This window comes from Mustela nigripes, chromosome 4 (assembly GCF_022355385.1).
Source record: "Mustela nigripes isolate SB6536 chromosome 4, MUSNIG.SB6536, whole genome shotgun sequence".
NCBI lineage: Eukaryota > Metazoa > Chordata > Mammalia > Carnivora > Mustelidae > Mustela > Mustela nigripes.
The window spans coordinates 172,463,806-172,487,234 of NC_081560.1; the positions used below are offsets into that span (position 1 = coordinate 172,463,806).

General features: G+C 37.4%; 1 protein-coding gene across 10 annotated transcripts in view; it reads left to right on the forward strand.

Moving 5' to 3' along the window:
- ADD3 (adducin 3) overlaps nt 1-23,429 on the forward strand; it is a 125,060-nt gene that overhangs the window by 34,179 nt on the left and 67,452 nt on the right. Inside the window, exons 2-3 of one of the 10 annotated variants that reach the window (XM_059398532.1) lie at nt 17,807-17,938; nt 19,477-19,585. The exons of 8 other annotated variants lie outside the window; for them this stretch is intronic. The gene's annotated coding sequence lies outside the window, so the exon portion shown is untranslated. The remainder of the gene's footprint in view (nt 1-17,806; nt 17,939-19,476; nt 19,586-23,429) is intronic. One more of the 10 variants, XM_059398534.1, reaches the window with a different exon arrangement.

Genomic DNA, 23,429 nt, shown 5'->3' on the forward strand with positions numbered 1-23,429 from the left:
AAAGCAGACATCTCAGATGGCATGGAATAATAAAAGAAAAATTAATAGTTGAGTGTTAATGTGAAGCATAACAACAGAATTGCCAGGAAGGTGATACTTGAATACATTAAATAGAAGATATAGTAGAAAAAAATATATATAAAGGTAACTTTGGGACTGTTCCATTATATATTTCAAAATAGATATTTCACAGACTTGGGTACTTAATCTCAAAATTAGTTACTTGTGATAGATACCTCACTGCTGATAGGCATGTACAAATGAGACCAGACTTAAAACCCACGATCTAGTTAGATCACTTTCAAAACTTTTGGAGTCACAGGCCGCTTTGAGAATCTGATCAAAGGGGCACCTGGGTCGCTCATTGGGTTGGACCTCTGCCTTTGGCTTGGGTCATGGTCTCGGGGTCCTGGGATCGAGCCCTGTGTCCTGCGTTGGGCTCTCTGCTCGGCGGGGAGCCTGCTTCCTCCTCTCTCTCTGCCTGCCTCTCTGCCTACTTGTGATCTTGCTCTCTGTCAAATAAATAAATAAATAAATAAGAATCTAATCAAAGCTATGGACTCACCCAGAATACACACATAATTTTTTGTTTTTAATTTGAGAGATCCCAGATTAATTTTTCTGAAGTTTATCCATGGAATCTCTTGGGATTTGTGGACCTGTGTTAAATTTCTTATCTAAAAAAATCTCCTCCCCAAAGATTTTGACATTGTGTTGCAAAAGGAGGCCTTATTCTTTGGAACTGTACTTTGCCAGTAGGTTATTGTAGGTAAGGAATTCCATAGTACTTTATAAATAGTGTTGTCGTTTTAGAGGCATTATTATTTATATCAGAGCTTGCCATAATTAGAAAACAGCTTCCTATTCTCTGGACAAGCACATTAACATTAAGAAAAACATGATGATTTTAAACAACTATATTAAATAACAGTTATTTTAAACTAACATTCTGTATTCTTGGGAGGGAGGCAGTGAGGGCAGTGGCAGTAAGACAGCCAGAGGTGACAAAGAGCACAGGCATTCATGAGGTTTGATTAGTGCAAAAGTGTTTTTGTTCATAGCAGTGTATTTGTGAAAGTCAGTCTTGCTCAAGTGACTTGGAATGTTAATCAAAGTATATGTTAGGTGAGCTGAGAATAATCCTAAAATCTTTTACAAAAACCCTCATGCTTTAAAAAGGGAAAATACAATTCATTTCAATTAAAATACTATTTGTTAAATCAGGAAATATTCTGGAATGACATGGAAATGTGGATTTTAGTTTAGAATTAGCACACTAATACGATATTAATAATAATCTTTTTTAAAAAAGATTTTATTTATTTATTTGACAGATCACAAGTAGGCAGAGGCAGGCAGAGGTGGCAGGGGAAGCAGGCTCCCTGAGCCAAAGGTAGAGACTTTAACCCACTGAGTCATCCAAGTGCCCCAGTAATAATAATCTTATAAGGGAGTTTGCTTTGGTACTTTTTTCCATCCTTTTTTTATTTCACTTCTTAGATTCTGGAGCCAAATCTGATTGTCTTGAGAATTACAAATAAGTACTACTTCAACAATTTCCATCATCTAGTTATTTTATAAGAAAGCATCCACTAATGATGAAATAATTTGATTTTTTTCTTTGTCTAAAATTATACTAGGGATTTTAAATTAAAGATAGTTTAGTAATTAAAATTTTGAGAAAAAAGACTACATATTTTACTTAGAAGTTTTAGTAGGTCACCTTTTGTTTTTCATGAACTGTCATGTATTTTAGCTTTTTGGCAAACTGCATCCACAAGGCCAATAATGATTAATATTGGTTCAGTGGTCAAGAATGTTGATTTAGGGGCACTTGGTGGCTCAGTCATAAGTGTCTGCCTTTGACTCTGGTCATGATCGCAGGATCCTGGGATGGAGTACCACATTGGACTCCTTGCTCAGCAGGAAGCCTGCTTCTTCCTCTCCTGCTCCCCCAGATTGTGTTCCCTCTTTCACTGTGTCTCTCTCTGTCAAATAAATAAATTAAAACCTTTAAAAAAATTATTTAAAGAAAATGTTGATTTTAAAAACCTTATTTCCAGGCTGTGGAATAGCCTAGGGGAAGACATAGTAATTTTGTTTGTATTTGGATTGTGTGCTGGAGACCTTAATCTGTGTAGTTGTTGCGTCAGTCCATTTTTCCATTGAACTGCTTCCTCTTACAGGTGAATTTCTCTTCCTGCTCTTCTTCCTCTTTTCTCTTGTTGTATTTGTAACTTTACTTTAGGTAGTCTTAGTCTTTAAATCCAGATGAGTTTTTTTTTTTTTTTAATAATTTTAAGCACTGAAAGCAAGATGTATCATCAAACTTTTTTGATATTTTAAAATCATGTAATAGGAACTTGAAAAATTTTCACATTTATATTTTTGAGAAAATGCATATTTATTTTGTAAGCTATATATGAATTAGTTTTTAGAGAAAGTCGTAATATTATCATGTAAAGAATTTGAGTTCCCCCCCTTAAGTTTTTTCTAATAACCCTACTTATTAAGTAAAGCTAGTCTTTTTCTTAGGACTTTACTGTGTAATTTGCATTTGAAAACTTTCTAGATACTTCACTTGCCCATTTGCTGTTACTCCACTTTTATGGTTAAATTACCTAATCTACTTTTTTACTTTTATGTTGCAGCCGAGGATGAATAGCTCAGGAAGAATGACATGGTAAAAAGAAACCTTTCTTTGAGGGGGAAGAAAATAACACCCTTGGAACCATAGGTTTCCACGAAATAAGTTTTCCCAAGAGTAGATTGGGAAATTTTTTTTTAAACATTTTATTTATTTATTTGACAGAGATGACAAGTAGGCAGAGAGGCAGCCAGAGAGAGAGGAAGGGAAGCAGGCTCACTGCCAAGTATAGAGTCCCATGCCAGGCTCGATCCCCGGGTCCTGGGATCATGACTTGAGCTGAAGGCAGAGGCTTTAACACACTGAGCCACCCAGGCGCCCCTAGATTGGGAAATTTTAAGAGCTACATTAATCCCTTGAAACTTAAGATGCTATTTTCTTATTATTATATAGGAGTTCTAAATTCTTCATTCAGTAAATATTTTAATTCTTGCTGGTACGAAACAGGAGAAGATACAAAGATAAATCAGAAACAGATTGTCTCAAGAAATGTTGCGTCACTTGGGGAAGATACGCTGTCTACTTAAATAACTGCAGTATAAAGTATGAGGTGGTAAGAAGGTACAGATCCGGGTCTATCGTAGCTCAGAGGAAGGACTGATTATTATTGGTTTGGGAAGAATGAGAGAATTAGGGAGGATATTCCCACGAGTCTGGTATGATGAAATTTGTTAAATAGCAGGAAAAGGACACTTCTGGTTCTATAAGTTAATTTTATACTTTGTTTATATCCTTTGGAAAACCTTATGTGAGAATTTGTGATTTTTTTTTTAATTTATTTGACAGAGAGATATCACAATTAGGCAGAGAGGCAGGCAGAGAGAGAGGAAGGGAAGCAGGCCCTCTGCCGAGCAGAGAGCCCCACGCGGGACTCGATCCCAGGACCCTGAGACTGTGACCCAAGCTGAAGGCAGTGGCTTAACCCATTGAGCCACCCATTTTGTATTACTGTATCTTCTGGCCTATTAGACCACTGGCTCCTTCACAGTAAGAGTCATATATTTATATTTGTTTTTACAGAATGTCATACTTGATTGATGTATTTTGCATATATATATATATATATTTTTTTTTTTTTTTTTTTTTTTTTTTTGACAGAGTGAGCGAGCACAGGCAGATAGAGCGGCCGGCAGAGGGAGAAGCAGGCTCCCCGCTGAGCAAGGAGCCGGATGTGGGACTCTATCCAAGGAGGGTGGGATCATGACCATAGCCAAAGGCAGCTGCCTAACCAACTGAGCCACCCAGGCGTCCCTTGCATTATTTTATATATTTTTATATTTATATGTTTTGCATGTATTATTGCATGATATTTGAGAGAATGAACTGGCAAGGAACCCAGAAGTATTTCCACACTGAATCAGACAAGTTTTGTGTTATAGTCTAACAAAGGTGCTGCCCTCTGTGTAACATGAGCTTCAAAACATTAAAAATATCCACAGAACATCCCCAACTGATAAGTAATACTAATGAAATTTTTATTTCAGGGATAGTTAGTTAATGTCATGGAGAGGGGAACAAGTATACTCCTTCACAATAAAATTTGTAAACTGCAGAAGTAGTAATACATCAGAACAGTAAGCAGTGAAGTCTTCAGATTTTTTCCATGAAATTAGAAAAATAATGACCTCTTAATTAAAAATGGAAAGTGATTGTGATTTATACTTTGGAACTAGATAACTTTACTTATCAAATGCTATTTTCTAAAAATGATGTACTTATAATATTCATTGTGTGTGTGGGTGTGGGGTATGGTATCGTCATGCCTCAAGGTAGTTTGCTGTGTGCATTCAGTGAGGATAGGATTTTGCCTGCAGTCTCACAAATGGAAACTTACTGTGAAACACTCTCTGGCCTGAGGAAGAGCAGAGGGACATAGCAGATTCTTGAGGACTTTTTCCAATGGAGTTTGAAATAGAGTGCTGATGCTGATGTTTCCACCAGGACTTTGTTCCTGATGGTGGAAGTATAGATTGTTTTAGCGTCCTTTGTTGCTACTTAGCCTTTTTGAACTATTAGTTATATCAAGAACCTGTATAAATTTTATCTCTTTATATAATTCTAGAGACAAGGGATCAAAAGCTTTGAAAAAGATCAGCTCCCATCTATGGTGAAGTTTTTATGTGTTGGTTAATTGGAAAGCAGTAGTCGTAAGAGCATGGGATTCAAATCCAGTGATTACTTGGTGATATATGCTTTCCTAATGTTCCAGAATAATAAGGATAGCTAGTTCACAGTAGCTAACTGTGTTGTTCATTATGTAGTATTTACTTTTAGGGCAGTATTAAGAGTCTTCTCTTGTTAGGCCATTTATCTGTTTAAAATCTAAAATCTAAAAAGCTAACTTAAAATCTTGTCTTAAAAGGACATTTACCAAATTAACATAATTTTGCAACCTTGTAACTAATATTGGGCTTACACAGTTTTGTCTAATTTTACGAGTTTATATAGTTGTGGGACTTGGAGTCTTTTACATGATGTTGGGCTAATTTAGCCTCAAGTTGGTCATCTATAAATGCACAGTGTAACACAGAATTACTGCATACAGTTGTCATGTCAAATGAGTTCTGGTGGTTCTTAAGCAGGGACATATATTAGGATCAGATTCTAGTGTTTTACAAGTCTATGTATCTGGGTGTCCTATTCCATTCTAAATCAGAATATCTGTGGGTAGAGGCCTAGTTTTTATATGGATCCATGGCTAACCATTTTACAAGTGAAAATTTGTACAAACCCTATCTTTTAATATTTATTTATTCTTTGAATCTTTAATTTGTATTTTGGGGACAATGGAGAGAAACTCTTGCTATGCTATTTATTGTTGATCTTTGGGAAAATCAGAAAAGACAACCATAGGAAAAAGACTCAGTTGCAGAGCAAAAAGTTAGTGAGTTAGCCTCTTAGAAGAAGAAATGAATAAACATTTTAAATTCCAGTGATTTCTCTCTAAAAAAGTACTTATGGGGCGCCTGGGTGGCTCAGTGGGTTAAGCCGCTGCCTTTGGCTCAGGTCATGATATCAGGGTCCTGGGATCGAGTCCCACATGGGGCTCTCTGCTCAGCAGGGAGCCTGCTTCCTCCTCTCTCTCTCTGCCTGCCTCTCTGCCTACTTGTGATCTCTCTCTGTCAAATAAATAAATAAAATCTTTAAAAAAAAAAATAGTTTTGTATGATTCCCCAAAGAACATCTTGGGAAGTATCTTGGAGTGGTAAGGTAAAAATGAGTATGTTTTAAAATTATATTCAGTTAATAAGAACCACAACCCCTTTTGAAAAACATTTTACAAAAATATTTACCTAAGATGATATTTATAAACTTATTAAAATACTTAAGAATGATATGAAATGGGGCGCCTGAGTGGCTCAGTGGGTTAAGCCTCTGCCTTCAGCTCAGGTCATGATCTCAGGGTCCTGGGATCAAGCCCCACATCAGGCTCTCTGCACAGCAGGAAGTCTGCTTCCCCCTCTCTCTGCCTGCCTCTCTGCCTACTTGTGATCTTTCTCTCTGTTACATGACGAAATAAAAAATCTTTAAAAAAAATAGATTGAAATAGATGGTCTCAAGTCATATTTTATTGCTTTCAAAAATATCTCTGGATAATATGGAATATGAGTCCTCATGTATTAGCAGGAGTGTAGATTGGTATATACACTTTGGAGAGCAGTTTGGCACTATCAGAATTAGTAGTGTCCCAGAAATTAACCCTTGCATGTATATGGTCAACTTTTGACAAGGGTGCCAATAACATTTTATAACATTTATCAACAAATGATACTAAGAGAACTGGATCTCCTCAAGCAGAAGAATGAAGAAAACCCTTACACCATATGGTAGTACTGACCCCCACCCCTTAACTCACTTTTGCTTTCTGGGGTTTTAGCTATGGTTCACCATAGTCCAGAAGCAAATGATCCTCCTGGCTGGTCAGAAAGCCAGTAGTAGCCTAACACTGTGGTTCATTGCCTGTGTCATTTATCTCATTTCTTCACGTCATGTAGGCATTTTATCATCTCTCATCATCACAATAAGAGGAGTAAATACAATAGAAGACTAGTACAATAAGATATTTTTGAAAGAGCATGGGAGACCACATTCATGTAACTTTTATTATAGTATATTATAATTGTGTTTTATTAGTAAATTGTTAATCTTACTGTACCTAATTTATAGATTCAATTATATCATAGGTGTGTATGTATAGGAAATAACATAGTACATATAAGGTTCAGTACTGTTTTCAGTTTCAGGCATCCACTGGAATGTATCCATCACAGATAAATGAAAACTACTATATATAAATAATAACTGAAAATGAACCAAAGACTTAAACTAAGAGCTAAAACCATAACATTCTTCAAAGAAGACATAGGCGGAGATCTTTATGACATTGGATTTGATAGTGATTTCTTGGATATGACACCAAAAGCACAGACAACAGAAGAAAAAAATAGATATATTGGCCTTTATAAAAATTACCTTTTTGGTATATTACAAAATACTATGAAGAGTGAAATATTTGCAGGATCGGAGAAAATATTTGCAAATTATGTATCTGATAAGTAATCAATATCTAGAATATATGAAGAACTACAACTCAAGACAACCCAATTAAAAAATGGATAAAAATAGGACTCGAATAGACATTTCTCCAAGGAATATACACATATGGCCAGTAAACACATGAAAAGATGCTTGCTGCTAATCATTAGGGAAATGCAAATGAAAACCATTAGATACCACTTCATGCCCATTAATAAGGCTATTAAAAACGGTAAATAACACTTGTTATTTATATTATATTTATATTGGAAAAATTGGAAATTGCTGGTGATAATGTAAAATGGTACAGCTGCTGTCAAAAACAGTTTCAGTTCCTCAGAAACTTAAAAGTACCATATGATCCAGCAATTCCACTTCTAGGTATATACCTTAAAGAATTGAAATCAGGAGTTCAGTTTTACAAACTTGTACACCAGTATTCATAGCAGCATTACTCACAATGGCCAAAGGATGGAAGCAGCTCACTGTACAGTCACAGATAAATGGGTAAACAAATCTGATACATACATACATACATACATACATACAATGGAATATAAACCAGCTTTTAAAAGGAATGAAATTCTGATACATGCTACAGCCTGGATAAACCTTGAGAACAATATGCTAAGAGAAATAAGCCAGGTACAGAAGGACAAATGTTGTACATATATCTATTCTAGAAAGGGTTTCAAGGTTGGAAGGAGGACTTAACTTCATTGTGTAGAGTCCTTTGTACAGTTTCACTTTTTTTGTACTTTAAGATGTTTCATCATATGCCGTATTACTTACAAGCATACCAAAAAGTTTAAAATATACCAACAATGTGTTTTTATAGAGAGATCTTTTATAGAACCTCTTTATTAGCCTGGAAAATGGGTAAGAGCTAAGGGCACCTCCCTCTTAAGGAAAGCAGGAAAGAGTCACTGCTCGTAGAATATCTGCTTCATTCTAATGGTCTGTGATATCAGATGTTTAGGGTAAAACAATTAGCTTCCCGAGGCAGGGTAAAGTGCAGGCTGCTGCTTTGCATGGCTGTTTTGACAAATAGCTTATATTAAAAACAAATGAATGGTTATCCTTCTTAGCTTAAAAAACATTTTAGACATTATATGTATATTTGATAATAAAGTGACAAGTGATTCAGATGAAAGGGACTGTGTTAGTTAGGATCCTTCACAGGGACAACCAATAGGATTACTTGTCTGTCTATCAAAAGAGATTTATTGTGGGGGGAAAAAAGAGATTTATTGTGAGGAATTGGCTCATGTGATTATGGAGGCTGAGAAGTCCCATGATCTGCCATCTGCAAACCAGAGCCCAGGAAATCTGGTGGTATTAATTCAGTCCAAGTCTGAAGTCTTGAGATTCAGGAGAGCCAATGGGCAAGAGAGGAGATGAAATGTTCCAACTCAGAGAGGCAGAAAAAAGTGAATTCCTCCTTTCTCTGTGTTTTGTTCTGCAGGCCTTCAAAAGATTACATGATGCTCATCCACATTGGAGAGGGCAATCTACGTAATCCACCAACTCAAGTGCTAATTTTATCCAGAGACATCTTCACAGACACACCCAGAAGTAACTGTTTAATCTGGGCAATCTGTGGCCAGTCAAGTTGACACAGAAAATTAACAGAGGCACTGGGGCCCTTTCAGAGGAGAGGCAGCATCGCTGGAGAAGTTGGAGTAGAGGAATTTCCTTAGAGCTTAAAGAAACCACATCCATAAGGATGTATAGCATATTGTAAGGACGTATAGCATATTCTGTTAATAAATAATGAGAGTAATTTTCTGAGGTGGGCAAAACACCTAGTTTAGAAAACGAAAAAAGCACCTGGGAATAACTGCAAACACAATAGGAAAGGTACTACAGTATCTTTTAAAGTATGTAAAAAGTACAGTACCTATGAAAGTAGTATAGTAGTACAGTACTGTACAGTAGTACAGTAGAAAGTAGTACAGTGAATACAGTCCAGATGGCTGAGAGCATAAGATCATACCAGAAGGGGGAAAAATAAACTCAACAGTTTACCATACCATAGTGATCATTCTACATTTTCGTATTTAGTACAGTGGTAATAAGAAGGATGCTCTTAGATTTAAAGTAGGTGAATTTAAATAATGACAATTTCTGAATTGAGTTTAATGTGATTATTTCTTCTGTAGCAAATTATAATGGCACATAATATAGCTTTTCACTTTTTAAAGAACATTTCTCAATAGATCAGCTGTCCATGTGGATTCTTTAAGGCCAGTGTTGGGTGTTTAGAGATATTTTATGTCTAGTAATTCTCTGTTACAATCTAGTACATATATTCTGATACCCTGGACTGTTCTTTTTCTCTATATAAACTTAAATTAGTATAGTTTATATCACAGAATGTGCTTCAGTTATTTATGTTTTTATAGCTTGATTTCTTGTTATTGTTTATAACTAACCTAAAAAAATAAATAAATAAAACCCACTCAGTAATTGGAACTAAAAATCCAAACCAAAACAAAACAAAAACCACAGAAAATTAACAGTCTAATCTTGCTGTGAAGTTAATAGAACCACTAATTCTTTTTCCTTAAGCATTAATGTTTTCATTGTTTCACTGAGTATAGAAATAAGAGTGGGTGAGATTCCCCTGGAACAGAAGTTGTGAAACATTAACTCTAATTTACACACTGGTAAGGAGACTTTTAATAAGTTCAAATTTCATTGAAGGCAGTTTCTCAGTATCTATCAGAGACCAAATGTGCTTATCCTTTTTTTTTTTTAAAGATTTTATTTATTTGTCAGAGACAGAGGGAGAGAGAGCGAGCGAGCACAGGCAGACAGAGAGGCAGGCAGAGGCAGAGGGAGAAGCAGGCTCTCTGCCGAGCAAGGAGCCTGATGTGGGACTCGATCCCAGGACCCCGGGATCATGACCTGAGCCGAAGGCAGCTGCTTAACCAACTGAGCCACCCAGGCATCCCATTTGCTTATCCTTTTGACCCATCAGTTACATCTTCAGGAATTTACCTGACATTCTACTTCCAAAAAGTGTGCGTATGGATAAGGCTATGTCACATGTATAAGATATCATCATTGAAGAGTTGGTTTTAAAAAAAAAAAAAATGAAAATGGGGGATGGCTACACATTATAGCCATTGAAGAATGACTTCATTCTGTGTATATGGACTTAGAATAAAATGTCCACTATATAATTGTTAATTTAAAAACTGAGGTATAGAACAGAATATGTAATACAAGGAGGTTTTTTCTTTTTTAAGGTTTTTTTTTAAATTTGACAGAGAGCACATGTGAGTGTACAAGCAGGGGGAGTAGCAGGCAGAGGGAGAGGGAGAAGGGGAGGAAGAAGTGTGTGTGCACTGAGCAGGGGGAGCCTGGATTCATGACCTGAGCTGCAGGCAGATGCTTAACTAACTGAGCCACCCAGGCAGCCCAGCAAGGAGTTACTTTTTAAGTGTGAACAAGAATGTTTCTGTTTATGTATGTGGAGAAAATGTATGAAAGAATACCTGGTTATTCTGATAAAAACTCAGGTCTGGAGAGTGGTATGTAAATATGAGAGTGTGTTATTTTTATAATTATCAGAAATCAAGAGTGTAGCATCAAGATTAAGAGCTATAACTCTTAGCCACAAAATATTTTAGTACTGTCAGATAATGCTTGTATTATTATATGTGTGTAGTGGATGGAGCACCGGGTTTAGAGTTAGAATTAATAGAAATAATAGGATAGGACTAGTTCAAGACCTTGGAAGGAAGCTAATCTTTTAGGGGCTAATATATCCCCCTCCCCCGATTTTATTTATTTATGTATTTGAGCATGATTATAGAGGGAGAGGGAAAAACAGGACCCCCCACCACCAGCTAAATAGGAAAGCCCAATGCAGCACTGTCCCAGAACCCTGATAAGCTAAAGGCAGAAGCTTAACCGACTGAGCCACAATATTCTTGTTTTTAAATGCACATGAAGTATTCAGCATCTAGTGAGTGTCCAGTGATACTAACTGTTGTTTTAGTGCTGCTGAAATCTTCTTTGACTGACATGAACTGGAAGAAATACCAGAAGGACAAGAAATAGGAATAGGCTGTGGTGATAAAACATCCAAGGAGATGCAGTCACAATGTTTGACTGAACTGCTGAGCTTCTTGTCCAAGTATTCTGAATTATTTGGGTGTGGTGTGGATATAGAAAAGAGTGGTAAATCATTCTTTTCATATACCACTTAACTGCTTATCACAACCTTAATTTCAGAAATCCTGCATGTGTTACTTGAACATTAAATATGTATGTTTTGGGCTAAGTGCTGAATACAGTGTTGTGTGTTTGGCAGAAGTCATCAGAAATCTGGGCTGCCCCCAAGTGTCCATTGACAGATGAATGGATATGCAAAATGTGGTATATACATACAATGGAATATTTGTTAGCCTTAAAAAGGAAAGGAATTCTAATGTACACTACAACATAAATGAAATTTGGGAACATGCTCAATGAAATAAGCCAGTCACAAAAAGGCAAATACTATAATTATTCCACGTATATGATACACTTCAAGTAATCAAAAATTGTAGAGATAGGAAGTAGGATGGTGGTTGCCAGAGACTGGGGCATGGAAAATTGAGTCGTTGCTGTTTAATAGGTATAGAGTTTGAGTTTTAAAAGATGAAAAGACCCGTGGAGATGGATGTAGTGATGGATACACAGCATTATGAATGTTTAGTACAGTGAACATAAATTTGGTCAAGAGGCTAAATTTTATGTTACATGTATTTTATCACAATAAAACAAAACTGAAAAAAGGCCAAATTTCACAATATGTTACTGAAGGGATAGTACTAGAGTCTTTATAAATATTTACAATATTAAGAACTTACTGTTTTCCATGATTTTTCATTTTATAAGAAAAGCCCACATTAAGAAAACCAAGAAGCTAAAAGTTTAAGTGACTAAAGTATGGCAGCTCACCTGCCTAAGAATAAAGCGGCAGATGTCAGAACACTCTGATTCCAGCAACCCTCCAAAAAAACCGAAATCTTGCCATTTGCAACAATGTGGATGGAACTAGAGGGTATGATGCATGATGCTAAGTGAAATAAGTCAGTCAGAAAAAGACAATTATCATAAGATCTCACTGACACGTGGAATTTCAGGAGCAAGGCAGAGGATCATAGGGGAAGAGAGGAAAAAAATGAAACAAGATGAAACCTGAGAGGGAGACAGACTGTGAGAGACTCTGAATCTTAGAAAAAAGAAATGAGGGTTGGTGAAGGGGAGGGAGTGGGAGGGATGAGGTAGCTGGGTGATGGACTTTGGGGAAATATGTGTTGTGGTGAGTGCTGGGTGCTGTGTAAGACTGATGGAATTACAGACCTATACTCCTGAAACAAATTAATACATAATATATTAATTTTAAAAAAAAAACTTGGATTCCAATCCTAATTCTACCATTTACTAACTCTGTGTCCTTGATGGATTTTAGTCTATATAATGGTGGTATAATTTTACAGAGTTATTTTGAGCAGAAGATGAAATAATAGAAAAGTATTTTGTAACCTAGAAGGCATTATACACCTAGGGGCTGTGTAATCATTTTCTAATCTAGACTTTCTTTGTACAGTATGTTTCAATAGATGACATAAAAGCCCATTGTGCCAATTTTCTTAGTGGAATGAAACTGTAATGGTAAATCGAACACTTACTATATAAATCCATGCTGACCACTATGAAAGCTTTGGGCCTAACTGAACATGCAGACCAGTATAATGCCTGTGGTAGTGTATATGATTTTATGACCTGAAGACTGTTAAATTGCAAACAGATTTTTATAAGTATGTAAGGACATTAATCCAAAATCAAATCACAATTCCAGGTGTTCTTAGTGAGATGACTAGCTGCATAACTGTCACCTTCCCTCAGTCCCAGTTTTGGGTTAGAAGGGAAGCCTTAATCCTTGAGCTGACATAATTCAAGAAGAGTTCTGATGAACCTCAAATGTATGTTAATACATAATTCCATGAATAAGTTGCATATCAGTTACTTCCATTCTGCATATGTAAACTTTCTGTTCCTGACTGAATGTTATATTTTCTAAACAATTGGTTCTTTAATGGTCAATTTATATATATAAATCCAATAAATATAAATTATATATTATAAATAAAATATATATTTTTAAGATTTTATGTATTTATTTGACAGACAGAGATCATGAGTAGGCGAGAAGCAGGCAGAGAGAGGAGGAAGCAGGCTCCCTGCTGAGCAGAGAGCCCGATGTGGGTCTCCATCCCAGGACCCTGGAATCATGACCTGAGCCGAAGGCAGAGGCTTTAGCCCACTGAGCCACCCAGGAGCCCCTATAAATAAAATATTTATAAAAATCTGGAAAATGTAAGTGAGAACCAGCAAGTATTTAAAAATTTAGTCTTTACCTCCTTTTATACTGGGAATTAAAGTTATTTTTTTTTTTTTTAAGATTTTACTTATTTATTTGACAGACCGAGATCTCAAGTAGGTGGAGAGGCAGGCAGAGAGAGAGGAGGAAGCAGGCTCCCCAGTGAGCAGAGATCCCAGGACCCTGGGACCATGACCTGAGCCAAAGGCAGAGGCTTTAACCCACTGAGCCACCCAGGCACCCCAGGAATTAAAGTTATTTTGAAGATGACAGCCCAGTTTAAGTTGAGGGTGCCCCCCTCCCCCATCACAAGCAACAGTAGACATAATTTTTAAGAAATAGAAGAATACTTTAACTTATGTTTTGGGAACAAATGAAATTTTTTTGCAAAGTAATTCTGGGACCTGGAGTAGAGAGTGAGAAATGAACTTCATAGTTCAGAGTGTTAATTTGCTTTAACCAAGAGTTAACAGAAGGAAATGGAAAATGGACAAAAATGGATTTTTTGTCTAGTCAACACTGAATAGATTCACAAAAGTATTGAGTGTGAAACTACTGGCATGAATTTAAAACCCAAGATCTCTATCCCCAACTCCTACCAAGTGAGACTTGAAGTTACTTGAAGCCTGCCTTCCTCAGAGGTACCCTCACCATGCATCTAGAGCAAATGGAGAACCCTTTCTTTTGGTTGGTGGTGTTATGCCTTCGAGGGGATTATTTGGACAGTGGCTATCCTAGTGAGAATATGGAATTATAATCAGATTACTTCAATTCTTTTCAGACCCACAGCTTTACTAGAAGGTTGTTTGGATTTCTGTAGTCAGTGGTATAAGGAAACACTGGGTTATTAGCAGTTTCCAATGATTTCCTCAGGAGTTCCTTTGGTTGTAAAATCTTTTGATGCCTTTGTTGATAAGAGGTGGGTGAGGTTAGTGTCAGTTGACACAGATTCTTTTTTTTTTAGATTTTATTTGTTTGACAGACACAGATCACAAGTAGGCAGAGAGGCAGGCAGAGAGAGGGAGAAGCAGGCTCCCTGCTGAGCAGAGAGCTCATTGCTGGGCTCCATCCCAGGACCCTAAGATCATGACCTGAATTGAAGGCAGAGACTTAACCAACTGAGCCACCCAGACGCCCCTGACATAGATTCTTAAGTAATCTGTGATACTCTTATATTCTTCCTTCACACCCCCAATTCTCTTCCCTACCCATTCCATTTGCACTTCTTCTTTTTTTTTTTTTTAAAGATTTTATTTATTTATTTGACAGACAGAGATCACAAGTAGACAGAGAGGCAGGCAGAGGGAGAGGAGGAAGCAGGCTTTCCACTGAGCAGATAGCCTGATGCGGGGCCTGATCCCAGGACCCTGGGATCATGACCTGAGCCGAAGGCAGATGCTTTAACCCACTGAGCCACCCAGGCGCCCCCATTTGCACTTCTTAAACTGGATATTCTGTGACAACAAACTTTCCTCTCTTGAATATATTACATTTTTGCTATGTATCAAATATAATTGCCAGTAATTTTCCCTAATACTTGCTCTGGAAAATTCTCCTTCCTTCAAAAAGATGCAGGAAAGCGTTTTTACTTAACCAAGAGGTGTTTTTGTTTTTCTCCACTAAATCTTTTATAGATTAGAGACGGATATTTTAAACCTTCTTAGAAATGGGGATTTTGTATTTTCTCTTTGTGTATGATGTTACTTTTACATTGTTTTTTAATCATGGATTATACTTTTCAAGTATATCCTTGGGAAATAACAATGGGACATACTCTAAGCATTTAAAATACTCATGTAAAAGAGAAAAGTGGTATACTAAAAACACGGTATGGTGGGTATCACAACACATGGTATAAATATTGAGAAATACCTGTGATTCATCTGTGAGATGAAAACCACCAGGAAGGAAGGGATCCGTGGCATACGTGTGTTGGTCCAGAATGGGAATTCTTTAGTTTTATACATAAACTTTTAATTTTTTTTTTAAAGATTTTTTTATTCATTTGACAGCTAGAGATCGCAAGTAGGCTGAGAGGCCAGGCAGAGAGAGAGGAGGAAGCAGGCCCCCCGCTGAGCAGAGAGCCTGATGCAGGGCTCCATCCCAGAACCCTGAGATCGTGACTGGAGCCAAAGGCAGAGGCTTTAACACACTGAGACACCCAGGCACCCTAAACGTTTAATTTTTAATGGTATATTTGAATTCAGGGAATGTCCTTTTGTGGGGGGAAATTGAGTTCCATTTTGCTTTTGCTAGTTGATTTAAATTGCTTTGTAAGTAAACTTGTATAGAAATATGGAATTTAAGGGACTATATTTTGTTCTATAAAGGACTTTAATTTTTCTTATAGTTTTTTGGTTTATGTTCCTTAATTCCACAACATCATTAGTACTATTTACCTTTGAGTTAGGGCATTTCCTAATGCCTGCCTGTATTTTTCCCACTGAGAACCAAAACATCTTGATAAGGGATTATTTGATTCTTCATATACTTGAGTAATGATGCCTAACCCATTCCTGCTAATTTCAACCCTAGTGTGACTTTTTGACCCTAAGATTTAAAAAGTAATATAATAAGCAGAATATTTTAAACAATTAAAATCTTATGCTCTGATTATTTATGATATGATATCATATGATAGGATTATTTACATATGATATCTTATGCTCTGATTATTATTTATGGAAGCACCCCTATATGCTTCATATGTGTCCACATATCTCAGGATGACTATTCTGTCCCCACTTTGTGTAGCCTAGATTACTCAGGCTAGAGACAGAAATGACATGCTAGATAGCTCGCTCTGCGGAGATTATATTCATTAGCCTAAGGTGAGAAATGGGGTAAGTACTGTTTTGAATAGCAAGCAGGTACCTCTCACCTCCCCATAGAGTAAACTGTCCTGTACCCCCAGTGAACCCTTTGACTTGATTGGTATGATAGGGAGAAGATAGAGAAATCTATTTCTAGGGATTCTTTATTTTATTCTCCATTCCTTCAAAGGCCCAAAGTTGAGAACCAGTGATCTAGTTTATTAGTATTCTGATACACTGTTCTTTGGTGTCATTTAGGAAACTTGAAAAATATTGATATCCAAGTCTTACCCCCAAGATCCTGATTTAAATGGTATGGGGTGCAGTCTGGGTACTGGAATTTTTTTTAAAAAGCTCCTCATCAGATTCTGATTTGCTGTAAAAACTGTAAAGTTTGAAATCCACTGGCCTAGTCAGTAAAGCCAGAGAAAGTAGGCAAAGGGATTTTGAAAAGCTGTCTTTCCCAATTGTGAATAACGTAAGCTCCTTGTGGGCAGAAAACTTGTTCTCCGCTGTGTGCCTAACATGAATTGGTGTCTAGCACTTAGCAGGGACTGCCAGAATCCTTTCTGTAGAATGAAGGAGCTTGCTTAAGAATCAGTATCTTTTAAAGAATGAACCATTCAAGCATTAATACCTCGAAATAATCTGAATTAAATGAAATAGTGGTAAATTAGTGATGAAACAGATTAGACTTTCTATGTGCATGTGGAAGAAAAGCTGAAACAAGATATTTATTAAAATAGCAATAAGCAGCCCTGCATGAATATGAAGTGCAAATATGTTTTTATTTTTCCCCTTAAGTCTGTTTGCACTTGAGATCACCCACTGGGACAAAGTGATTGCCCCACTGAGGCTAACTTCTACCATAAAACATTTCCTTGATTTAGTTAATTTTATCTTTTATCTCTTGAAAACGATTTTTTTCTTCTTGTCTGCATGTTTTTTGCTTTTCCTGTGTGTGTGTGTGTGTGTGTGTCTGTCTGTCTGTCTGTCTGTCTGTATGTGTTTGTGTTCAAATAAAAGCAGTACTGTCTCCTCCCTTCAGGAAACACCTTTTTTTTTTTCTATGTGATATAGTTTTTGTCATTTCCACTTTCATGTGGACTAAGAAGTCCTTCTTCTCCTGTGAAAAGGAAATTTCCCAGCTGTTCATAAATTGTGGAGCCTGCCGTGGGAGAGGGGAAGATCTCAGAAATGAGTTCCTTCTCTCTATTCCATATGTCCTTTTTTTTTTTTTTTTTAAGAGTTTATTTATTTGACACAGAGAGACACAGCGAGAGGGAGAACACAAACAGGGGAGTGGGAGAGGGAGAAGCAGGCTTCCCGCTGAGTAGGGAGCCTGATGCGGGCTCCATATGTCCTTTTATTGCTTTTTCTGTACAGCTTCTCTTTTCATTTCTAATATATATACCATCTAATTGACAGGATGGTGACTATCTGGTGACTTCCCGAGATGGTTTGAGGGTTAACTCTGTTTTTTATAGTTAGACCCATGGTGATAGTACTTTGTGAGAACTGTGGCAACACTGCTTTGCTCTCCTCCAGTTGATTGAAAAGGTAAGACGGGATAATCGGAAGATTGAAAGGGGTATTATTTTGAAAGTGCTTTTTACAGTGTTTTCTTGGTTAGAATGCTCACCACTTCCTCTCTTCTGTAAACACACCCATTTGAGCATATCACAGTTTCCTTTGTTTTGAGCCTCTCTTATATGTAGGTAGAACTACCACTTTGAATATGATCTCTTGTTGATTTAAAGGGAGCACCTCTAATAAACATCTAAGTATCCAGCTAACTGACTTAACGTGACAGGAACGATCGGTCATGCTATTAAATTATTGTTGGTCCCACATGTCTTGCTGCTTTTGCTCATGCGACTTCTAATGCCTAGAACATGGTCTTGCTGCTTCTTTGCTTGACTTTTATTTTTTTAAATTATAATCTGTAAGTCACATGTTAGCTCCATTATGAGAGCCTGGGCCTGAGTAAGGTGCCTGATGTTTATGAGTTTATGTAGTATCCTGCAAACGATAGAAAGGGAAATTCTGGATTTTTAAAGTTAACTTTGGCTACCGTAGAAACAGCTTTCAGAAATGAGAGACTAAGGATCATACATAGAAAAATGGACTTTTTAAGAGCCAAGGTAGGTTTTGTCATTTTCGTTACAACCTGTTTCTTCAGCCAACACAGGTATTTAATTTGGGAACATCATGATTAAAGGTTATTCTTTGGACTCTCAAAATACTCCATAGGTTTACTGACACTTCATCAGGGCTATTTGAATTGGGTGTATTACACAGGCCTGGTCAAAGGGTGAGCATGTGCTGGAAATGAGAAGTGAAGGGAATAGAATTGGGGCTTGGGAACATTTGTGTTTTTTTAGATTGCTACTTCCTGTTCAGCTTAGGAGGGTCCTGTAATTTTGTTGTAGTTAAGGAGATAGTCTCTAAGCTTGACAGATCACAGCTGTATCCTGTACTTTGTGTGAAAATGCATTTGCTTTCTCTCCTGTTCATTTAATTTTTCTAATTTTCTAGTATATTAAAGTTTATTCTAGTGCTTCATGGAGGAAGAGGTTGGATATGTGCCCAGATAAGAATGTGAACAATAGTTAAATATTAGGTTATAGTTAGTGAATTAAACATGGGTGTGTGTGCTACAAAAACTGAATGACAAGGAGAAACCTCCTCTGAATAAATTTTTAAAAGAAGATCCCAAGAGCATTTGAATGTTTTAGACTAGTGCTATAATTGAAGTGGCAGTTTTATATTTTTATAAACCACATAATTCCTTTACAAAGAATTAAATACTTGTTCTATATTCTAACCATCCCACAGTTTTACTCTCAAAGTTTTAGAACCTCAGGATGTTATTTCTTTCATCTAACCATCTTAAGCTTAATCATCTTTGATTGCCACTGGAACAATATTACCCAGAGCTCCTTCCTTCCTTGAAATTTTATACTCTAGTGTCTCTTTTAGTTTAGTACACTAGTAGGTTATGTACATTAGCACTACTTCATTTTTGACATTGGTCAGACAGATTCAAAATGTTTTTGACATCTCAGTTGAAGTGTAATGTTTCATTGATGATACAGAGGAATGATAACATGTTCCATAGAAGAGAGGATTCCAACTTGAACGTTCTCTCCTGAGCAGCAACTTAACTTTGATGGAGTGGAAAAACTACTGGCCTGAAGTCAGGAGGTAAGTGCTTTGTGTGACCTTAGGTAGTGACCTTAGGGACCTCTGAATTCTCAAAAGTACAAAGAGAGAATTGGACTAGATGACCTTTTAAGGTCTTTCCAGCGTTTTTGCTATTCATGGAGCCCGAGGTCTGTTAGCACAAAATGCAATTGTCTCTATTAGTGTCCATTACTCTCAAAGATGTATTATATATTGGGGTGCCTGGGTGGCTCAGTGGGTTAAAGCCTCTGCCTTCAGCTCGGGTCATGATCCCAGGGTCTTGGGATGGAGCCCCACATCGGGCTCTCTGCTTAGCAGGGAGCCTGCTTCCCCCTCTCTCTCTGCCTGACTCTCTGCCCACCTGTGATCTGACAAGTAAACAAATAAAAAATCTTTAAAAAAACAACAACGACGTACTATATAATATGAACGATAAAAAGAAAATGAAGCCAAGGGCACCTGGCTGGCCCAGTTGGTTGGGTGTCCGGCTTTTGATTTCAGCTTGGGTAATGATCTCAGGCTCCTGAGATCCAGCCCCAAGTTGGGTTCCTTGCTCAGCACAGTCTCTTGAGATTCTTTCCCCACCCTCCTCCCCACTCTCCCTCTGTTCTTCTCCCCCCATCCCCACTTGCACAATCCCTTTCTAAAATAAATAAATAAATCATTTAAAAAAAAAAAAGGTGGAAGCTATATTGTTCCAGATGGTGGGGCTTATCACACAAAGCCACATACTGTAGCCAGGGTAGATGCAGGTAGTGTTGATGGCTTCCTGATAGTGTAGATAGTGAACAGGGGCTTATGAGCTGACTTACTCAGTGACACTTTTATTGGTGTAGTACCATCTAGAAAAGGATTGTACTTTTTTTCCTCTTACTGCTGGTTGGTCTTGGAGAGGTCTAAGTGAGGGAACTGAGTAGACTCAAGCCTTTGGGAACTTAGAATGAGAACATCTTCAAAGAACTACTTTTGTAAGGAAGGAAGCAAATTGGTATTATATTTCACAGAGTTGGTCTACAGGGCACATAAAAGCAAGTACATAGATGGAATACAAGTGCTTGTAGAGGAAAAATACCCATTTGCTTAAAGACCTTCCATAACAAATAGAATGGCTAATGAGGGATTAACTATTTGCTTTTTCTTTTGCATGGTTCATGTTTATCTAGGTGTATAATCACCCATGTAAATGGATGTAAAAGTCTGTGATACTTTTCTTCAGCAGGCTCACCATACAATGTTAGCATTGTGCGAAATCTTTGATATTCCATTCAGTCTTCTCATTGTAGTTGAGGAAACTGAGGGCCAGAAAGACTGAGTACCTTGGCCAAAATAATGTTGTGAGGTAGAATGAGAGTTAGAACTAGAACTGGAACCCAGTTCTGCTTACTCTTAGGTTTTTTATTATTGAGAATTCATACCTATTCTTTATATATTTGAAAGTATGAAGTGTACCACAAAAATTTTCAAAATAGTAAGCAATTTTTGTAAGTTAGTAAATGAGACTTAATTTTCCACTTTTTTTTTTTTTTCTGGGAATCCTTCCCCTGAGCCTTTGCTCTTTTTTTTTTTTTTTTAAGATTTTTTTTATTTATTTGACAGAGATCACAAGTAGAGGGAGAGGCAGGCAGAGAGAGAGATAGAGGGAAGCAGGCTCCCTGCTGAGCAGAGAGCCCGATGCGGGACTTGATCCCAGGACCCTGAGATCATGACCTGAGCCGAAGGCAGCGGCTTAACCCACTGAGCCACTCAGGCACCCTGAGCCTTTGCTCTTAAGTCTCATTCTGCCAACAGATGGATTTTCATGTCACATTCTTTATCAGATTCTTGGACTATGAGATAAAACAGTGCTGAACAAAAGTAATATAACATAAATGTATGTTTCTGTGCAGTAAGAATCCAGAAAATTCTTACGATAGGGCAGGAGTGTGTAACACTGAAATATGTTGGTTTTATTTTATTTTATTTTATTTGAGAGAGAGAGCGCGCGAGAGAGCACGCATGCGCGCGGGCACAAGTGCGGGCACAAACGGGGGAGTGGGAGAAGCAGGCTCCCTGCTGAGCAGGAAGCCGAACCCAGGGTTCAGCCCCAGGAGTCCAAAGTCGAAGGCTGATTCCCAATCCACTGAGCCACCCAGGTGCCCCATGTGGTGGTTTCAAATAGGAATTTCAGAATCTTAACGTAGCAGAGAGCATGTGGTGGGTGGGATAGAATTCCTGATTAATTGTGCATTAGTAATTACAGGTTTTGCTTTTATTTTACATAATGACTTAGTTTTGTTTTTTTTTTTAAAGATTTTATTTATTTATTTGACAGAGATTACAAGTAGGCAGAGAGGCAGGCAGAGAAAGTGGGTGGGGGGAGCGCCAGGGAGTAGGCCCCCCGCTGAGCAGAGAGAGGAATGCAGGGCTCAATCCCAGGACCTTGAGATCACCACCTGAGCGGAAGGCAGAGGCTCAACCCACTGAGCCACCCAGGCGCCCCAATGACTTAGTTTTGAACTAAGTTTTGAACTTAGTTTTGAACTAGTTTTGATTGTGAGGCCTAATTTATATTTAAATGTATTGGGGAATGTTTCTACTCACTGAAAAACAGCGCATTCTGAAAATGGGAGAAGCTTTTGAGTAGGTCAGACAATGGAATGTGTTAATACTTAACATTGCTGTGGACCGGTATTTGAACATTGTGATCATCTCAGCTATACTGTACGTTTCAGTCTGTTCTCTCTATTGTTAATGTGAAGAAGTGTAGTACGTAGTGTACTGATTTGAGACCTAAATTCTGTTTGAGAATCTCTCAATTTATTCCTCCCTGCTGAATAGTTAAAATTATATGGGTTACTTAATTTGTTCTTTTTTTTATAGGAATTATACAATTCAGCATGTGTGAGAGAGCTTGGATTACTTCTTAAAGAGTTCAGGTTAGGAAAATGCTGTGGATTTAAGTTTTTCCAGAAAGCTAACCTAGCCAACAAAAAAGGTAGCATTAAATTATAAGTTCTTGTTACAGAAGAAAAGGAAAACTCTCTCTCTCGTAGACTATTTTGATTTTTTTTTTTTTTTAGGTAAACTACTAAATATAAGTTTAATAGACTTATGGAAAAGTACACAAATTATAAGCTAGAGCTTGACAGGTGTGTTCAAATGAACACACTGTATAATATCACCTAGATCAAGACATGGAACACCCTGATGTGCCTCCCTTCTTGGGCATTATCTCCTCCTGGCATGGTAGCTGTAATCTTGGCACACCTCATAGGTTAGTGTTGTCTGCTTTTGAGTATTATATAAATTAAATCAATCAGTATCTGCTCTTTTGTATCTGGCAGCTTTTGCTCAACATTTTTTTTCTGTGAAATTCATCCATGTTTTTGCAATCATAGCAATGGTTTATCTGATTATTGTGCATATTCCTTGTTATGAATGTACAATAATCTGTCCCTTTTTGTGGATGGTCATTCAGATGTTTCTCATTTTGGGCTGTTAAAAAATTAATTCTGGTGGTGCCTGGGTGGCTCAGCTGGGTAAATGTCTGCCTTCTGCTCAGGCATGATGTCAGAGTCCTGGGATTTAGCCCTAAGCCCTGTGTCCCCATGTGGGACTCCTGCTCAGAGGAGAGGTTGTTTCTCCCTCTCCCTTTGCCCCTCCCTGCCACTCATGCTTGCTATCTCTCTCTCAAATAAATCTTTTTTTTTTAATTTTGCTATGAATATTTTTAGTATTCTTTATATATGTATACACACAAACACACACACACATAAATACACATAAATTTAGTGTTCGTATATATATTTGTGTGTGTGTGTGTGTGTGTGTGTGTGTGTGTATGCATTTGTTGAATGTATTCCTGGGAGAGGTGTAGCTAGATTAC